Genomic DNA, 19,410 nt, shown 5'->3' on the forward strand with positions numbered 1-19,410 from the left:
GACTCTCTCTGACACTCACCTAGACACACTGTTACACTCACTGACTCTCTGGCACTCACCTAGACACACTGTTACACTCGCTGACTCTCTCTGACACTCACCTAGACGCACTGTGACACTCGCTGACTCTCTCTGGCATTCACCTAGACACACTGTGAAACTCCCTGACTCTCTGACACTCACCTAGACACACTGTTACACTCGCTGACACTCACCTAGACACACTTTTACACTCGCTGAATGTCTCTGACACTCACCTACACACATTGTTACACTCGCTGACTCTCTCCGACATTCACCTAGACACATTGTCACACTCGCTGACTCTCTCTGTCACTCATATAGACGCACTGTGACACTCTCTGACTCTCTCTGGCACTCACCTTGAGACACTGTTACACTCGCTGACTCTCTCTGACACTCATCGAGACACACTGTTACACTCGCTGACTCTCTCTAACACAGATCTAGACACACTGTTACACTCGCTGACTCTCTGTGACACTCACCTAGACACACTGTTACACTCGCTGGCTCTCTCTGACACTCACCTAGACACACTGTTACACTCGCTGACTCTCTGTGACACTCACCTAGACACACTGTTACACTCGCTGATACTCACCTAGACACACTGTTACACTCGCTGACACTCACCTAGACACACTGTTACACTCGCTGAATGTCTCTGACACTCACCTACACACATTGTTACACTCTCTGACTCTCTCTGACACTCATATAGACGCACTGTGACACACTCTGACTCTCTCTGGCACTCACCTAGACACGCTGTTACACTCGCTGACTCTCTCTGACACATACCTAGACACACTGTTACACTCGCTGACTCTCTCTGACATTCAACCTAGACACAATGTAACACTCGCTAACTCTCTCTGACACTCACCTAGACGCACTGTGACACTCTCTGACTCTCTCTGACACTCGCCTACACACACTGTTGCACTCGCTGGCTCTCTCTGACACTCACCTAGATACACTGTTACACTCACTGACTCTCTGGCACTCACCTAGACACACTGTTACACTCGCTGACTCTCTCTGACACTCACCTAGACACACTGCAACACTCTCTGACTCTCTCTGGCACTCACCTGGACACACCGTGACACTCCCTGACTCCCTGACACTCACATAGACACACTGTTACACTCGCTGACACTCACCTAGACACACTGTTACATTCGCTGACTCTCTCTGACACTCATATAGACGCACTGTGACACTCTTTGACTCTCTCTGGCACTCACCTAGACACAGTGTTACACTCGCTGACTCTCTCTGACACTCACCTAGACACACTGTTACACTCGCTGACTCTCTCTGACATTCACCTAGACACATTGTTACACTCGCTGACTCTCTCTGACACTCATATAGACGCACTGTGACACTCTTTGACTCTCTCTGGCACTCACCTAGACACAGTGTTACACTCGCTGACTCTCTCTGACACTCACCTAGACACACTGTTACACTCGCTGACTCTCTCTGACATTCACCTAGACACATTGTTACACTCGCTGACTCTCTCTGACACTCATATAGACGCACTGTGACACTCTTTGACTCTCTCTGGCACTCACCTAGACACAGTGTTACACTCGCTGACTCTCTCTGACACTCATCTAGACACACTGTTACACTCGCTGTCTCTCTCTGACACTCACCTAGAGACAATGTGACACTCACCTAGGCACACTGTGACATTCGCTGACTCTCTCTGACACTCACCTGGTCACACTGTGACACTCTCTGATCCTATCTCACACTCTCTGAAACACATTGTGACACTCTCTGACTCTCTCTGCAACACACTGTGACACTCTCTGACTCTGACACACACTGTGACAGTCTCTAACAGACTGTGACACTCTGACACACTTTGAGGCATACTGTGACTTGCTCTGACAGACTGTGACACACTGTGTCACTCTCTGACACTTTCTGAGACACACTGTTACACTTTCTGACTCTCTCCGACTCTCTGAGACACTCTGTGACACTCTCTGAGAAACACTATGAGATTTTCTGACTCTCTCTGACACTCTCTGAGAAACTGTGACACTTTCTGAAACACACTGTGAAACTCTCTAACTCTCTCGGAGCATATTGTAACACTCTCTGACTCTCTCGGGCAATTTGTGACACACTGTCACACACTCGGACCCTCTCCAAAACTCTCTGAGATAGACTGTGACACACTCTGACTCTCTCTGAGAAACACATTGACAAACTGTGAAACACTGTGACTTTCTCTAATTCTCAAAAAATCTCTCTGAGATGCACTGTGACACTCCCTGACCGACTGTGACATACTGTGAAACTCTCTGATTCCCATTGACACTCTCTGAGATACACTGTGACACTCTCTGATACTCTCTGTGGCAAAACTGTGACACTCTAAAAGACAGACTGTGACTTTCTCTGACTCTCTGAGACACACTGTGACACTCACTGAGACTCACTGAGACTCACTGTGACACTCTCTGACAGACTGTGACACAATGACTCTCTCTGAGACTCTCTTAGACGCACTGTGATACTGTCTGACTCTCTCTGACACTCATCTAGACACACTGTTACACTCGCTGACTCTCTCTGACACTCACCTAGACACACTGTTACACTCGCTGACTCTCTCTGACACTCACCTAGGCACACTGTAACACTCTCTGACCCTCTCTGGCACTCACCTAGACACACTGTTACACTCCCTGACTCTCTCACACTCACCTAGACACACTGATACACTCGCTGTCTCTCTCTGACACTCACCTAGACACACTGTTACACTCGCTAACTCTCTCTGACTCTCACCTCCACACATTGTTACACTCGCTGACTCTCTCAGACATTCACCTAGACACACTGTGACACTCGCTGACTCTCTCTGACACTCATCTAGACACACTGTGACACTCGCTGACTCTCTCTGACACTCACCTAGACGCACTGTGACACTCGCTGACTCTCTCTGGCACTCACCTAGACACACTGTTACACTCACTGACTCTCTGGCACTCACCTAGACACACTGTTACACTCGCTGACTCTCTCAGACACTCACCTAGACACACTGTTACACTCGCTGACTCTCTGACACTCATCTAGACACACTGCAACACTCTCTGACTCTCTCTGGCACTCACCTAGACACACTGTGACACTTCCTGACTCTCTGACACTCACCTAGACACACTGTTATACTCGCTGACACTCACCTAGACACACTTTTACACTCGCTGAATGTCTCTGAGACTCTCCTACACACATTGTTACACTCGCTAACTCTCTCTGACATTCACCTAGACACATTGTTACACTCGCTGACTCTCTCTTACACTCATATAGACGCACTGTGACACTCTCTGACTCTCTCTGGCTCTCAACTAGACACACTGTTACACTCGCTGACTCTCTCTGACACTCATCGAGACACGCTGTTACACACGCTGACTCTCTCTAACACTCATCTCGACACACTGTGACACTCTCTGACTCTCTCGGACATTCACCTAGACACACTGTTACACTCTCTGGCTCTCTCTGACACTCACCTAGACACACTGTTACACTCGCTGACTCTCTCTGACACTCACCTAGACACACTGTTACTCTCACTGACTCTCACCTACACACATTGTTACACTCGCTGACTCTCACAGACATTCACCTAGAAACACTGTGACACTCGCTGACTCTCTCTGACACTCACCTAGACGCACTGTGACACTCGCTGACTCTCTCTGGCACTCACCTAGACACACTGTTACACTCACTGACTCTCTGGCACTCACCTAGACACACTGTTACACTCGCTGACTCTCTCAGACACTCACCTAGACACACTGTTACACTCGCTGACTCTCTCTGACACTCATCTAGACACACTGCAACACTCTCTGACTCTCTCTGGCATTCACCTAGACACACTGTGACACTCCCTGACTCTCTGACACTCACCTAGACACACTGTTACACTCGCTGACACTCACCTAGACACACTTTTACACTCGCTGAATGTCTCTGACACTCACCTACACACATTGTTACACTCGCTGACTCTCTCTGACATTCACCTAGACACATTGTCACACTCGCTGACTCTCTCTGTCACTCATATAGACGCACTGTGACACTCTCGGACTCTCTCTGGCACTCACGTAGACACACTGTTACACTCGCTGACTCTCTCTGACACTCATCGAGACACACTGTTACACTCGCTGACTCTCTCTAACACAGATCTAGACACACTGTGACACTCTCTGACTCTCTCTGACACTCACCTAGACACACTGTTACACTCGCTGGCTCTCTCTGACACTCACCTAGACACACTGTTACACTCGCTGACTCTCTGTGACACTCACCTAGACACACTGTTACACTCGCTGATACTCACCTAGACACACTGTTACACTCGCTGACACTCACCTAGACACACTGTTACACTCGCTGAATGTCTCTGACACTCACCTACACACATTGTTACACTCTCTGACTCTCTCTGACACTCATATAGACGCACTGTTACACTCGCTGACTCTCTCTGACACACACCTAGACACACTGTTACACTCGCTGACTCTCTCTGACATTCAACCTAGACACAATGTAACACTCGCTAACTCTCTCTGACACTCACCTAGACGCACTGTGACACTCTCTGACTCTCTCTGACACTCGCCTACACACACTGTTGCACTCGCTGGCTCATCTGACACTCACCTAGATACTCTGTTACACTCACTGACTCTCTGGCACTCACCTAGACACACTGTTACACTCGCTGACTCTCTCTGACACTCACCTAGACACACTGCAACACTCTCTGACTCTCTCTGGCACTCACCTAGACACACTGTGACACTCCCTGACTCTCTGACACTCACCTAGACACACTGTTACACTCGCTGACACTCACCTACACACATTGTTACACTCGCTGACTCTCTCTGACACTCATATAGACGCACTGTGACACTCTCTGACTCTCTCTGGCACTCACCTAGACACAGTGTTACACTCGCTGACTCTCTCTGACACTCACCTAGACACACTGTTACACTCGCTGACTCTCTCTGACACTCACCTAGAGTCAATGTGACACTCACCTAGGCACACTGTGACATTCGCTGACTCTCTCTGACACTCACCTAGACACACTGTGTCACTCTCTGATCCTATCTGACACTCACCTAGACACACTGTGACACTCCCTGACTCTCTGACACTCACCTAGACACACTTACACTCGCTGGCTCTCTCTGACACTCACCTAGACACACTGTTACACTCACTGATTCTCTGGCACTCACCTAGACACACTGTGACACTCACCTAGGCACACTGTGACATTCGCTGGCTCTCTCTGACACTCACCTGGTCACACTTTGACACTCTCTGATCCTATCTCACACTCTCTGAAACACACTGTGACACTCTCTGACTCTCTCTGCAACACACTGTGACACTCTCTGACTCTGAAACACACTGTGACAGTCTCTAACAGACTGTGACACTCTGACACACTTTGAGGCATACTGTGACTTGCTCTGACAGACTGTGACACACTGTGTCACTCTCTGACACTTTCTGAGACACACTGTTACACTTTCTGACTCTCTCTGATTCTCTGAGACACTCTGTGAAACTCTCTGAGAAACACTATGAGATTTTCTGACTCTCTCTGACACTCTCTGAGAAACTGTGACACTTTCTGAAACACACTGTGAAACTCTCTAACTCTCTCGGAGCATATTGTAACACTCTCTGACTCTCTCGGGCAATTTGTGACACACTGTCACACACTCGGACCCTCTCCGAAACTCTCTGAGATAGACTGTGACACACTCTGACTCTCGCTGAGAAACACATTGACAAACTGTGAAACACTGTGACTTTCTCTAATTCTCAAGGAAACTCTCTGAGATGCACTGTGACACTCCCTGACAGACTGTGACCTACTGTGAAACTCTCTGATTCTCAATGACACTCTCTGAGATACACTGTGACACTCTCTGATACTCTCTGTGGCAAAACTGTGACACTCTCAAAGACAGACTGTGACTTTCTCTGACTCTCTGAGACACACTGTGACACTCACTGAGACTCACTGTGACACTCTCTGACAGACTGTGACACAATGACTCTCTCTGAGACTCTCTTAGACGCACTGTGATACTGTCTGACTCTATCTGACACTCATCTAGACACACTGTTACACTCGCTGACTCTCTCTGACACTCACCTAGACACACTGTAACACTCTCTGACTCTCTCTGGCACTCACCTAGACACACTGTTACACTCCCTGACTCTCTCACACTCACCGAGACACACTGTTACACTCACTGTCTCTCTCTGACACTCACCTAGACACACTGTTACACTCGCTGACTCTCTCTGACACTCACCTACACACATTGTTACACTCGCTGACTCTCTCAGACATTCACCTCGACACACTGTGACACTCGCTGACTCTCTCTGACACTCGCCTAGACACACTGTGACATTCGCTGACTCTCTCTGATACTTACCTAGATGCACTGTGACACTCGCTGACTCTCTCTGGCACTCACCTAGACACACTGTTACACTCACTGACTCTCTGGCACTCACCTAGACACACTGTGACAATCGCTGGCTCTCTCTGACACTCACCTAGACACACTGTTACACTCACTTACTCTCAGGCATCACCTAGACACATTGTTACACTCGCTGTCTCTCTCTGACACTCACCTAGACACACTGTTACACTCGCTGACTCTCTCTGACACTCATCTAGACACACTGCAACACTCTCTGACCCTCTCTGGCATTCACCTAGACACACTGTGACACTCGCTGACTCTCTCTGACACTCATCGAAACACACTGTTACAGTCGCTGACTCTCTCTAACACTCATCTCGACACACTGTGACACTCTCTGACTCTCTCGGACACTCACCTAGACACACTGTTACACTCGCTGGCTCTCTCTGACACTCACCTAGAGACACTGTTCCACTCGCTGACTCTCTGTGACACTCACCTAGACACACTGTTACACTCGCTGACACTCACCTAGACACACTGTTACTCTCGCTGACTCTCACCTACACACATTGTTACACTCGCTGACTCTCTCAGACATTCACCTAGACACAGTGTGACACTCGCTGACTCTCTCTGACACTCACCTAGACGCACTGTGACACTCGCTGACTCTCTCTGGCACTCACCTAGACACACTGTTACACTCACTGACTCTCTGGCACTCACCTAGACACACTGTTACACTCGCTGACTCTCTCTGACACTCACCTAGACGCACTGTGACACTCGCTGACTCTCTCTGGCACTCACCTAGACACACTGTTACACTCACTGACTCTCTGGCACTCACCTAGACACACTGTTACACTCGCTGACTCTCTCTGACACTCATCTAGACACACTGCAACACTCTCTGACTCTCTCTGGCACTCACCTAGACACACTGTGACACTCGCTGGCTCTCTCTGACACTCACCTAGACACACTGTTACACTCGCTGACACTCACCTAGACACACTTTTACTCTCGCTGAATGTCTCTGACACTCACCTACACACATTGTTACACTCGCTGACTCTCTCTGACATTCACCTAGACACATTGTTACACTCGCTGACTCTCTCTGACACTCATATAGACGCACTGTGACATTCTCTGACTCTCTCTGGCACTCACCTAGACACACTGTTACACTCGCTGACTCTCTCTGACACTCACCTAGACACTCTGTGACACTCACCTAGGCACACTGTGACATTCGCTGACTCTCTCTGACACTCACCTAGACACACTGTGACACTCTCTGATCCTATCTGACACGCACCTAGACACACTGTGACACTCCCTGACTCTCTGACACTCACCTAGACGCACTGTGACACTCTCTGACTCGCTCTGACACTCGCCTACACACACTGTTGCACTCGCTGGTTCTCTCTGACACTCACCTAGATACACTGTTACACTCACTGACTCTCTGGCACTCACCTAGACACACTGTTACACTCGCTGACACTCACCTAGAAACACTTTTCCACTCGCTGAATGTCTCTGACACTCACCTACACACACTGTTACACTCGCTGACTCTCTCTGACACTCACCTACACACATTGTTACACTCGCTGACTCTCTCTGACATTCACCTAGACACATTGTTACACTCGCTGACTCTCTCTGACACTCATATAGACGCACTGTGACACTCTTTGACTCTCTCTGGCACTCACCTAGACACAGTGTTACACTCGCTGACTCTCTCTGACACTCACCTAGACACACTGTTACACTCGCTGACTCTCTCTGACACTCACCTAGAGTCAATGTGACACTCACCTAGGCACACTGTGACATTCGCTGACTCTCTCTGACACTCACCTAGACACACTGTGACACTCCCTGACTCTCTGACACTCACCTAGACACACTTACACTCGCTGGCTCTCTCTGACACTCACCTAGACACACTGTTACACTCACTGATTCTCTGGCACTCACCTAGACACACTGTGACACTCACCTAGGCACACTGTGACATTCGCTGGCTCTCTCTGACACTCACCTGGTCACACTTTGACACTCTCTGATCCTATCTCACACTCTCTGAAACACACTGTGACACTCTCTGACTCTCTCTGCAACACACTGTGACACTCTCTGACTCTGAAACACACTGTGACAGTCTCTAACAGACTGTGACACTCTGACACACTTTGAGGCATACTGTGACTTGCTCTGACAGACTGTGACACACTGTGTCACTCTCTGACACTTTCTGAGACACACTGTTACACTTTCTGACTCTCTCTGATTCTCTGAGACACTCTGTGAAACTCTCTGAGAAACACTATGAGATTTTCTGACTCTCTCTGACACTCTCTGAGAAACTGTGACACTTTCTGAAACACACTGTGAAACTCTCTAACTCTCTCGGAGCATATTGTAACACTCTCTGACTCTCTCGGGCAATTTGTGACACACTGTCACACACTCGGACCCTCTCCGAAACTCTCTGAGATAGACTGTGACACACTCTGACTCTCTCTGAGAAACACATTGACAAACTGTGAAACACTGTGACTTTCTCTAATTCTCAAGGAAACTCTCTGAGATGCACTGTGACACTCTCTGATACTCTCTGTGGCAAAACTGTGACACTCTCAAAGACAGACTGTGACTTTCTCTGACTCTCTGAGACACACTGTGACACTCACTGAGACTCACTGAGACTCACTGTGACACTCTCTGACAGACTGTGACACAATGACTCTCTCTGAGACTCTCTTAGACGCACTGTGATACTGTCTGACTCTATCTGACACTCATCTAGACACACTGTTACACTCGCTGACTCTCTCTGACACTCACCTAGACACACTGTAACACTCTCTGACTCTCTCTGGCACTCACCTAGACACACTGTTACACTCCCTGACTCTCTCACACTCACCGAGACACACTGTTACACTCACTGTCTCTCTCTGACACTCACCTAGACACACTGTGACACTCGCTGACTCTCTCTGACACTCGCCTAGACACACTGTGACACTCGCTGACTCTCTCTGACACTCGCCTAGACACACTGTGACACTCGCTGACCCTCTCTGACACTTACCTAGATGCACTGTGACACTCGCTGACTCTCTCTGGCACTCACCTAGACACACTGTTACACTCACTGACTCTCTGGCACTCACCTAGACACACTGTGACAATCGCTGGCTCTCTCTGACACTCACCTAGACACACTGTGACACTCGCTGACTCTCTCTGACACTCATCGAAACACACTGTTACAGTCGCTGACTCTCTCTAACACTCATCTCGACACACTGTGACACTCTCTGACTCTCTCGGACACTCACCTAGACACACTGTTACACTCGCTGACTCTCTCTGACACTCATCGAAACACACTGTTACAGTCGCTGACTCTCTCTAACACTCATCTCGACACACTGTGACACTCTCTGACTCTCTCTGACACTCACCTAGAGACACTGTTCCACTCGCTGACTCTCTGTGACACTCACCTAGACACACTGTTACACTCGCTGACACTCACCTAGACACACTGTTACTCTCGCTGACTCTCACCTACACACATTGTTACACTCGCTGACTCTCTCAGACATTCACCTAGACACAGTGTGACACTCGCTGACTCTCTCTGACACTCACCTAGACGCACTGTGACACTCGCTGACTCTCTCTGGCACTCACCTAGACACACTGTTACACTCACTGACTCTCTGGCACTCACCTAGACACACTGTTACACTCGCTGACTCTCTCTGACACTCACCTAGACAAACTGTTACACTCGCTGACTCTCTCTGACACTCATCTAGACACACTGCAACACTCTCTGACTCTCTCTGGCACTCACCTAGACACACTGTGACACTCGCTGGCTCTCTCTGACACTCACCTAGACACACTGTTACACTCGCTGACTCTCTCTGACACTCACCTAGACACACTGTAACACTCTCTGACTCTCTCTGGCACTCACCTAGACACACTGTTACACTCCCTGACTCTCTCACACTAACCGAGACACACTGTTACACTCACTGTCTCTCTCTGACACTCACGTAGACACACTGTTACACTCGCTGACTCTCTCTGACACTCACCTACACACATTGTTACACTCGCTGACTCTCTCAGACATTCACCTCGACACACTGTGACACTCGCTGACTCTCTCTGACATTCAACCGAGACACACTGTTACACTCGCTGACTCTCTCTAACACTCATCTAGACACACTGTGAAACTCTCTGACTCTCTCTGACATTCACCTAGACACACTGTTACCCTCGCTGACTCTCTCTGACACACACCTAGACACACTGTTACACTCGCTGACTCTCTCTGACACTCACCTAGACACACTGTGACACTCACCTAGGCACACTGTGACATTCGCTGACTCTCTCTGACACTCACCTAGACACACTGTGACACTCTCTGATCCTATCTGACACTCACCTAGACACACTGTGACACTCCCTGACTCTCTGACACTCACCTAGACGCACTGTGACACTCTCTGACTCGCTCTGACACTCGCCTACACACACTGTTGCACTCGCTGGTTCTCTCTGACACTCACCTAGATACACTGTTACACTCACTGACTCTCTGGCACTCACCTAGACACACTGTTACACTCACTGACTCTCTCTGGCACTCACCTGGACACACTGTAACACTCCCTGACTCTCTGACACTCACCTAGACACACTGTTACACTCGCTGACACTCACCTAGATAACACTGTTACACTCGCTGACTCTCTCTGACACTCACCTACACACATTGTTACACTCGCTGACTCTCTCTGACATTCACCTACACACATTGTTACACTCGCTGACTCTCTCTGACACTCATATAGACGCACTGTGACACTCTCTGACTCTCTCTGGCACTCACCTATACACAGTGTTACACTCGCTGACTCTCTCTGACACTCACCTAGACACACTGTTACACTCGCTGACTCTCTCTGACACTCACCTGGTCACATTGTGACACTCTCTGATACTATCTCACACTCTCTGAAACACACTGAGACACTCTCTGACTCTCTGACACTCATCTAGACACACTGTTACACTCGCTGGCTCTCTCTGACACTCACCTAGACACACTGTGACACTCACCTAGGCACACTGTGACATTCGCTGACTCTCTCTGACTCTCACCTAGACACACTGTGACATTCGCTGACTCTCTCTGACACTCACCTGGTCACACTGTGACACTCTCTGATACTATCTCACACTCTCTGAAACACACTGAGACACTCTCTGACTCTGAAACACACTGTGACAGTCTCTAACAGACTGTGACACTCTGACACACTTTGAGGCATACTGTGACTTGCTCTGACAGAGTGTGACACACTGTGTCACTATCGGACACTTTCTGAGACAGACTGTTACATTTTCTGACTCTCTCTGATTCTCTGAGACACTTTGTGACACACTCTGAGAAACACTATGAGATTTTCTGACTCTCTCTGAAACTCTCTGAGAAACTGTGACACTTTCTGAAACACACTGTGAAACCCTCTAACTCTCTCGGAGCATATTGTAACACTCTCTGACTCTCTCGGGCAATTTGTGACACACTGTCACACACTCGGACCCTCTCCGAAACTCTCTGAGATAGACTGTGACACACTCTGACTCTCTCTGAGAAACACATTGACAAATTGTGACACACTGTGACTTTCTCTAAGTCTCAAGGAAACTCTCTGAGATGCACTGTGACACTCCCTGATAGACTGTGACCGACTGCTAAACTCTCTGATTCTCAATGACACTCTCTGAGATACACTGTGACACTCTCTGATACTCTCTGTGGCAAAACTGTGACACTCTCAAAGACAGACTGTGACTTTCTCTGACTCTCTGAGACACACTGTGACACTCACTGAGATTCACTGAGACTCACTGTGACACTCTCTGACAGACTGTGACACAATGACTCTCTCTGAGACTCTCTTAGACGCACTGTGATACTGTCTGACTCTATCTGACACTCATCTAGACACACTGTTACACTCGCTGTCTCTCTCTGACACTCACCTAGACACACTGTAACACTCTCTGACTGTATCTGGCACTCACCTAGACACACTGTTACACTCCCTGACTCTCTGGCACTCACCTAGACACACTGTGACACTCGCTGACTCACTCTGGCACTCACCTAGACACACTGTTACACTCACTGACTCTCTGGCACTCACCTAGACACACTGTGACACTCGCTGGCTCTCTCAGACACTCATCTAGACACACTGTTACACTCACTGACTCTCTGGCACTCACCTAGACACACTGTTACACTCGCTGACTCTCTCTGACACTCATCTAGACACACTGCAACACTCTCTGGCATTCACCTAGACACAGTGTGACACTTCGTGAACCTCTGACACTCACCTAGACACACTGTTACACTCGCTGACACTCACCTAGACACACTGTTACACTCGCTGAATGTCTCTGACACTCACCTACACACATTGTTACACTCGCTGACTCTCTCTGACATTCACCTAGACACATTGTTACACTCTCTGACTCTCTCTGGCACTCACCTAGACACACTGTTACACTCGCTGACTCTCTCTGACACTCATCGAGACACCCTGTTACACTCGCTGACTCTCTCTGACACTCATCTAGACACACTGTTACACTCGCTGACTCTCTCTGACATTCACCTAGACGCACTGTAACACTCGCTAACTCTCTCTGACACTCACCTAGACGCACTGTGACACTCTCCGACTCTCTCTGGCACTCACCTAGACACACTGTTACACTCGCTGACTCTCTCTGACCCTCACCTACACACATTGTTACACTCGCTGACTCTCTCTGACATTCACCTAGACACATTGTTACACTCGCTGACTCTCTCTGACACTCATATAGACGCACTGTGACACTCTCTGACTCTCTCTGGCACTCACCTATACACAGTGTTACACTCGCTGACTCTCTCTGACACTCACCTAGACACACTGTTGCACTCGCTGACTCTCTCTGACACTCACCTAGACACACTGTGACACTCACCTAGGCACACTGTGACATTCGCTGACTCTCTCTGACACTCACCTAGACACACTGTGACACTCTTTGATCCTATCTGACACTCACCTAGACACACTGTGACACTCCCTGACTCTCTGACACTCACCTAGACACACTGTTACACTCGCTGGCTCTCTCTGACCCTCACCTAGACACACTGTTACACTCACTGACTCTCTGGCACTCACCTAGACACACTGTTACACTCGCTGACACTCTCTGACACTCACCTAGACACACTGTGACACTCACCTAGGCACACTGTGACATTCGCTGACTCTCTCTGACTCTCACCTAAACACACTGTGACATTCGCTGACTCTCTCTGACACTCACCTGGTCACACTGTGACACTCTCTGATACTATCTCACACTCTCTGAAACACACTGTGACAGTCTCTAACAGACTGTGACACTCTGACACACTTTGAGGCATACTGTGACTTGCTCTGACAGAGTGTGACACACTGTGTCACTATCTGACACTTTCTGAGACAGACTGTTACATTTTCTGACTCTCTCTCATTCTCTGAGACACTTTGTGACACACTCTGAGAAACACTATGAGATTTTCTGACTCTCTCTGAAACTCTCTGAGAAACTGTGACACTTTCTGAAACACACTGTGAAACTCTCTAACTCTCTCGGAGCATATTGTAACACTCTCTGACTCTCTCGGGCAATTTGTGACACACTGTCACACACTCGGACCCTCTCCGAAACTCTCTGAGATAGACTGTGACACACTCTGACTCTCTCTTAGAAACACATTGACAAATTGTGACACACTGTGACTTTCTCTAAGTCTCAAGGAAACTCTCTGAGATGCACTGTGACACTCCCTGATAGACTGTGACCGACTGTTAAACTCTCTGATTCTCAATGACACTCTCTGAGATACACTGTGACACTCTCTGATACTCTCTGTGGCAAAACTGTGACACTCTCAAAGAGAGACTGTGACTTTCTCTGACTCTCTGAGACACACTGTGACACTCACTGAGATTCACTGAGACTCACTGTGACACTCTCTGACAGACTGTGACACAATGACTCTCTCTGAGACTCTCTTAGACGCACTGTGATACTGTCTGACTCTATCTGACACTCATCTAGACACACTGTTACACTCGCTGTCTCTCTCTGACACTCACCTAGACACAATGTTACACTCGCTGACTCTCTCTGACACTCACCTAGACACACTGTAACACTCTCTGACTGTCTCTGGCACTCACCTAGACACACTGTTACACTCCCTGTCTCTCTCACACTCACCTAGACACACTGTTACATTCGCTGTCTCTCTCTGACACTCACCTGGACACACTGTTACACTCGCTGACTCGCTCTGACACTCACCTACACACATTGTTACACTCGCTGACTCTCTCAGACATTCACCTAGACACACTGTGACACTCGCTGACTCTCTCTGACACTCACCTAGACACACTGTGACACTCGCTGACTCACTCTGGCACTCACCTAGACACACTGTTACACTCACTGACTCTCTGGCACTCACCTAGACACACTGTGACACTCGCTGGCTCTCTCAGACACTCATCTAGACACACTGTTACACTCACTGACTCTCTGGCACTCACCTAGACACACTGTTACACTCGCTGACTCTCTCTGACACTCATCTAGACACACTGCAACACTCTCTGACTCTCTCTGGCATTCACCTAGACACAGTGTGACACTTCCTGAACCTCTGACACTCACCTAGACACACTGTTACACTCGCTGACACTCACCTAGACACACTGTTACACTCGCTGAATGTCTCTGACACTCACCTACACACATTGTTACACTCGCTGACTCTCTCTGACATTCACCTAGACACATTGTTACACTCGCTGACTCTCTCTGACACTCATATAGACGCACTGTGACACTCTCCGACTCTCTCTGGCACTCACCTATACACAGTGTTACACTCGCTGACTCTCTCTGACACTCATATAGACGCACTGTGACACTCTCTGACTCTCTCTGGCACTCACCTAGACACCCTGTTACACTCGCTGACTCTCTCTGACACTCATCGAGACACCCTGTTACACTCGCTGACTCTCTCTGACACTCATCTAGACACACTGTTACACTCGCTAACTCTCTCTGACACTCACCTAGACGCACTGTGACACTCTCTGACTCTCTCTGGCACTCACCTAGACACACTGTTACACTCGCTGACTCTCTCTGACCCTCACCTACACACATTGTTACAGTCGCTGACTCTCTCTGACATTCACCTAGACACATTGTTACACTCGCTGACTCTCTCTGACACTCATATAGACGCACTGTGACACTCTCTGACTCTCTCTGGCACTCACCTATACACAGTGTTACACTCGCTGACTCTCTCTGACACTCACCTAGACACACTGTTACACTCGCTGACTCTCTCTGACACTCACCTAGACACACTGTGACACTCACCTAGGCACACTGTGACATTCGCTGACTCTCTCTGACACTCACCTAGACACACTGTGACACTCTTTGATCCTATCTGACACTCACCTAGACACACTGTGACACTCCCTGACTCTCTGACACTCACCTAGACACACTGTTACACTCGCTGGCTCTCTCTGACCCTCACCTAGACACACTGTTTCACTCACTGACTCTCTGGCACTCACCTAGACACACTGTTACACTCGCTGACACTCTCTGACACTCACCTAGACACACTGTGACACTCACCTAGGCACACTGTGACATTCGCTGACTCTCTCTGACTCTCACCTAAACACACTGTGACATTCGCTGACTCTCTCTGACTCTCACCTAAACACACTGTGACATTCGCTGACTCTCTCTGACACTCACCTGGTCACACTGTGACACTCTCTGATACTATCTCACACTCTCTGAAACACACTGAGACACTCTCTGACTCTGAAACACACTGTGACAGTCTCTAACAGATTGTGACACTCTGACACACTTTGAGGCATACTGTGACTTGCTCTGACAGAGTGTGACACACTGTGTCACTTTCTGACACTTTCTGAGACACACTGTTACATTTTCTGGCTCTCTCTGATTCTCTGAGACACTCTGTGACACTCTCTGAGAAACACTATGAGATTTTCTGACTCTCTCTGAAACTCTCTGAGAAAAAGTGACACTTTCTGAAACACACTGTGAAACTCTCTTACTCTCTCGGAGCATATTGTAACACTCTCTGACTCTCTCGGGCAATTTGTGACACACTGTCACACACTCGGACACTCTCCAAAACTCTCTGAGATAGACTGTGACACACTCTGACTCTCTCTGAGAAACACATTGACAAATTGTGACACACTGTGACTTTCTCTAATTCTCAAGGAAACTCTCTGAGATGCACTGTGACACTCCCTGACAGACTGTGACCGACTGTTAAACTCTCTGATTCTCAATGACACTCTCTGAGATACACTGTGACACTCTCTGATACTCTCTGTGGCAAAACTGTGACACTCTCAAAGACAGACTGTGACTTTCTCTGACTCTCTGAGACACACTTTGACACTCACTGAGATTCACTGAGACTCACTGTGACACTCTCTGACAGACTGTGACACAATGACTCTCTCTGAGACTCTCTTAGACGCACTGTGATACTGTCTGACTCTATCTGACACTCATCTAGACACAATGTTATACTCGCTGACTCTCTCTGACACTCACCTAGACACACTGTTACACTCTCTGACTGTCTCTGGCACTCACCTAGACACACTGTTACACTCCCTGACTCTCTCACACTCACCTAGACACACTGTTACATTCGCTGTCTCTCTCTGACACTCACCTGGACACACTGTTACACTCGCTGACTCGCTCTGACACTCACCTACACACATTGTTACGCTCGCTGACTCTCTCAGACATTCACCTAGACACACTGTGACACTCGCTGACTCTCTCTGACACTCACCTAGACACACTGTGACACTCACTGACTCTCTCTGGCACTCACCTAGACACACTGTTACACTCACTGACTCTCTGGCACTCACCTAGACACACTGTGACACTCGCTGGCTCTCTCAGACACTCATCTAGACACACTGTTACACTCACTGACTCTCTGGCACTCACCTAGACACACTGTTACACTCGCTGTCTCTCTCTGACACTCATCTAGACACACTGCAAAACTCTCTGACTCTCTCTGGCATTCACCTAGACACAGTGTGACACTCCCTGAACCTCTGACACTCACCTAGACACACTGTTACACTCGCTGACACTCACCTACACACACTGTTACACTCGCTGAATGTCTCTGACACTCACCTACGCACATTGTTACACTCGCTGACTCTCTCTGACATTCACCTAGACACATTGTTACACTCGCTGACTCTCTCTGACACTCATATAGACGCACTGTTACACTCGCTGACTCTCTCTGACACTCATCTCGACACACTGTTTCACTCGCTGACTCTCTCTGACATTCACCTAGACGCACTGTAACACTCGCTAACTCTCTCTGACACTCACCTAGACGCACTGTGACACTCTCTGACTCTCTCTGGCACTCACCTAGACACACTGTTACACTCGCTGACTCTCTCTGACCCTCACCTACACACATTGTTACACTCGCTGACTCTCTCTGACATTCACCTAGACACATTGTTACACTCGCTGACTCTCTCTGACACTCATATAGACGCACTGTGACACTCTCTGACTCTCTCTGGCACTCACCTAGACACATTGTTACACTCGCTGTCTCTCTCTGACACTCACCTAGACACACTGTGACACTCACCTAGGCACACTGTGACATTCGCTGACTCTCTCTGACACTCACCTAGACACACTGTTACACTCGCTGACTCTCTGACACTCACCTAGACACACTGTTACACTGGCTGACTCTCTCTGACACTCACCTAGACACACTTTTACACTCGCTGACTCTCTCTGACACTCACCTAGACACACTGTTACACTCACTGACTCTCTGGTACTCACCTAGACACACTGTTACACTCTCTGACTCTCTCTGGCACTCACCTAGATACACTGTTACACTCGCTGACTCTCTCTGACTCTCACCTAGACATACTGTGACATTCGCTGACTCTCTCTGACACTCTCTGAAACACATTGTGATTCTCTCTGACTCTCTCTGCAACACACTGAGACACTCTCTGACTCTGAAACACACTGTGACACTCTCTAACAGACTGTGACACTCTGACACACTTTGAGGCATACTGTGACTTGCTCTGACAGACTGTGACACACTGTGTCACTCTCTGACACTTTCTGAGACACACTGTTACACTTTCTGACTCTCTCTGACTCTCTGAGACACTCTGTGACACTCTCTGAGACACACAGTGACACTCTCTGACCCTCTCTGAGACCGACTGTGTGTCTCTCTCTCTCTCACTCTCTCTGACACTCTCTGTGGCACAGCACGACACATTGTGACACTCTCTGACTTTCTCTGACACTCTCTTAGGTACACTGTGATACTCTCTGACTCTCTCTGACCCTCTCTGACACACGCTGTGACTCTTTCTGAGTCATTCTGTGACTCTCTGAAATTCACTATGACACTCTCTCGCAGACTGTGACTGAGACAAATGCTGACCCTCTCGGACACTCTCTGAGACACAGTACGACTCACTTTGACACTCTCTGATTCTCTCTGACTAACTCTGCAATC

The sequence above is a fragment of the Chiloscyllium punctatum genome, chromosome 16, assembly GCF_047496795.1.
Source record: "Chiloscyllium punctatum isolate Juve2018m chromosome 16, sChiPun1.3, whole genome shotgun sequence".
In the NCBI taxonomy this organism is placed as follows: Eukaryota; Metazoa; Chordata; class Chondrichthyes; order Orectolobiformes; family Hemiscylliidae; genus Chiloscyllium; species Chiloscyllium punctatum.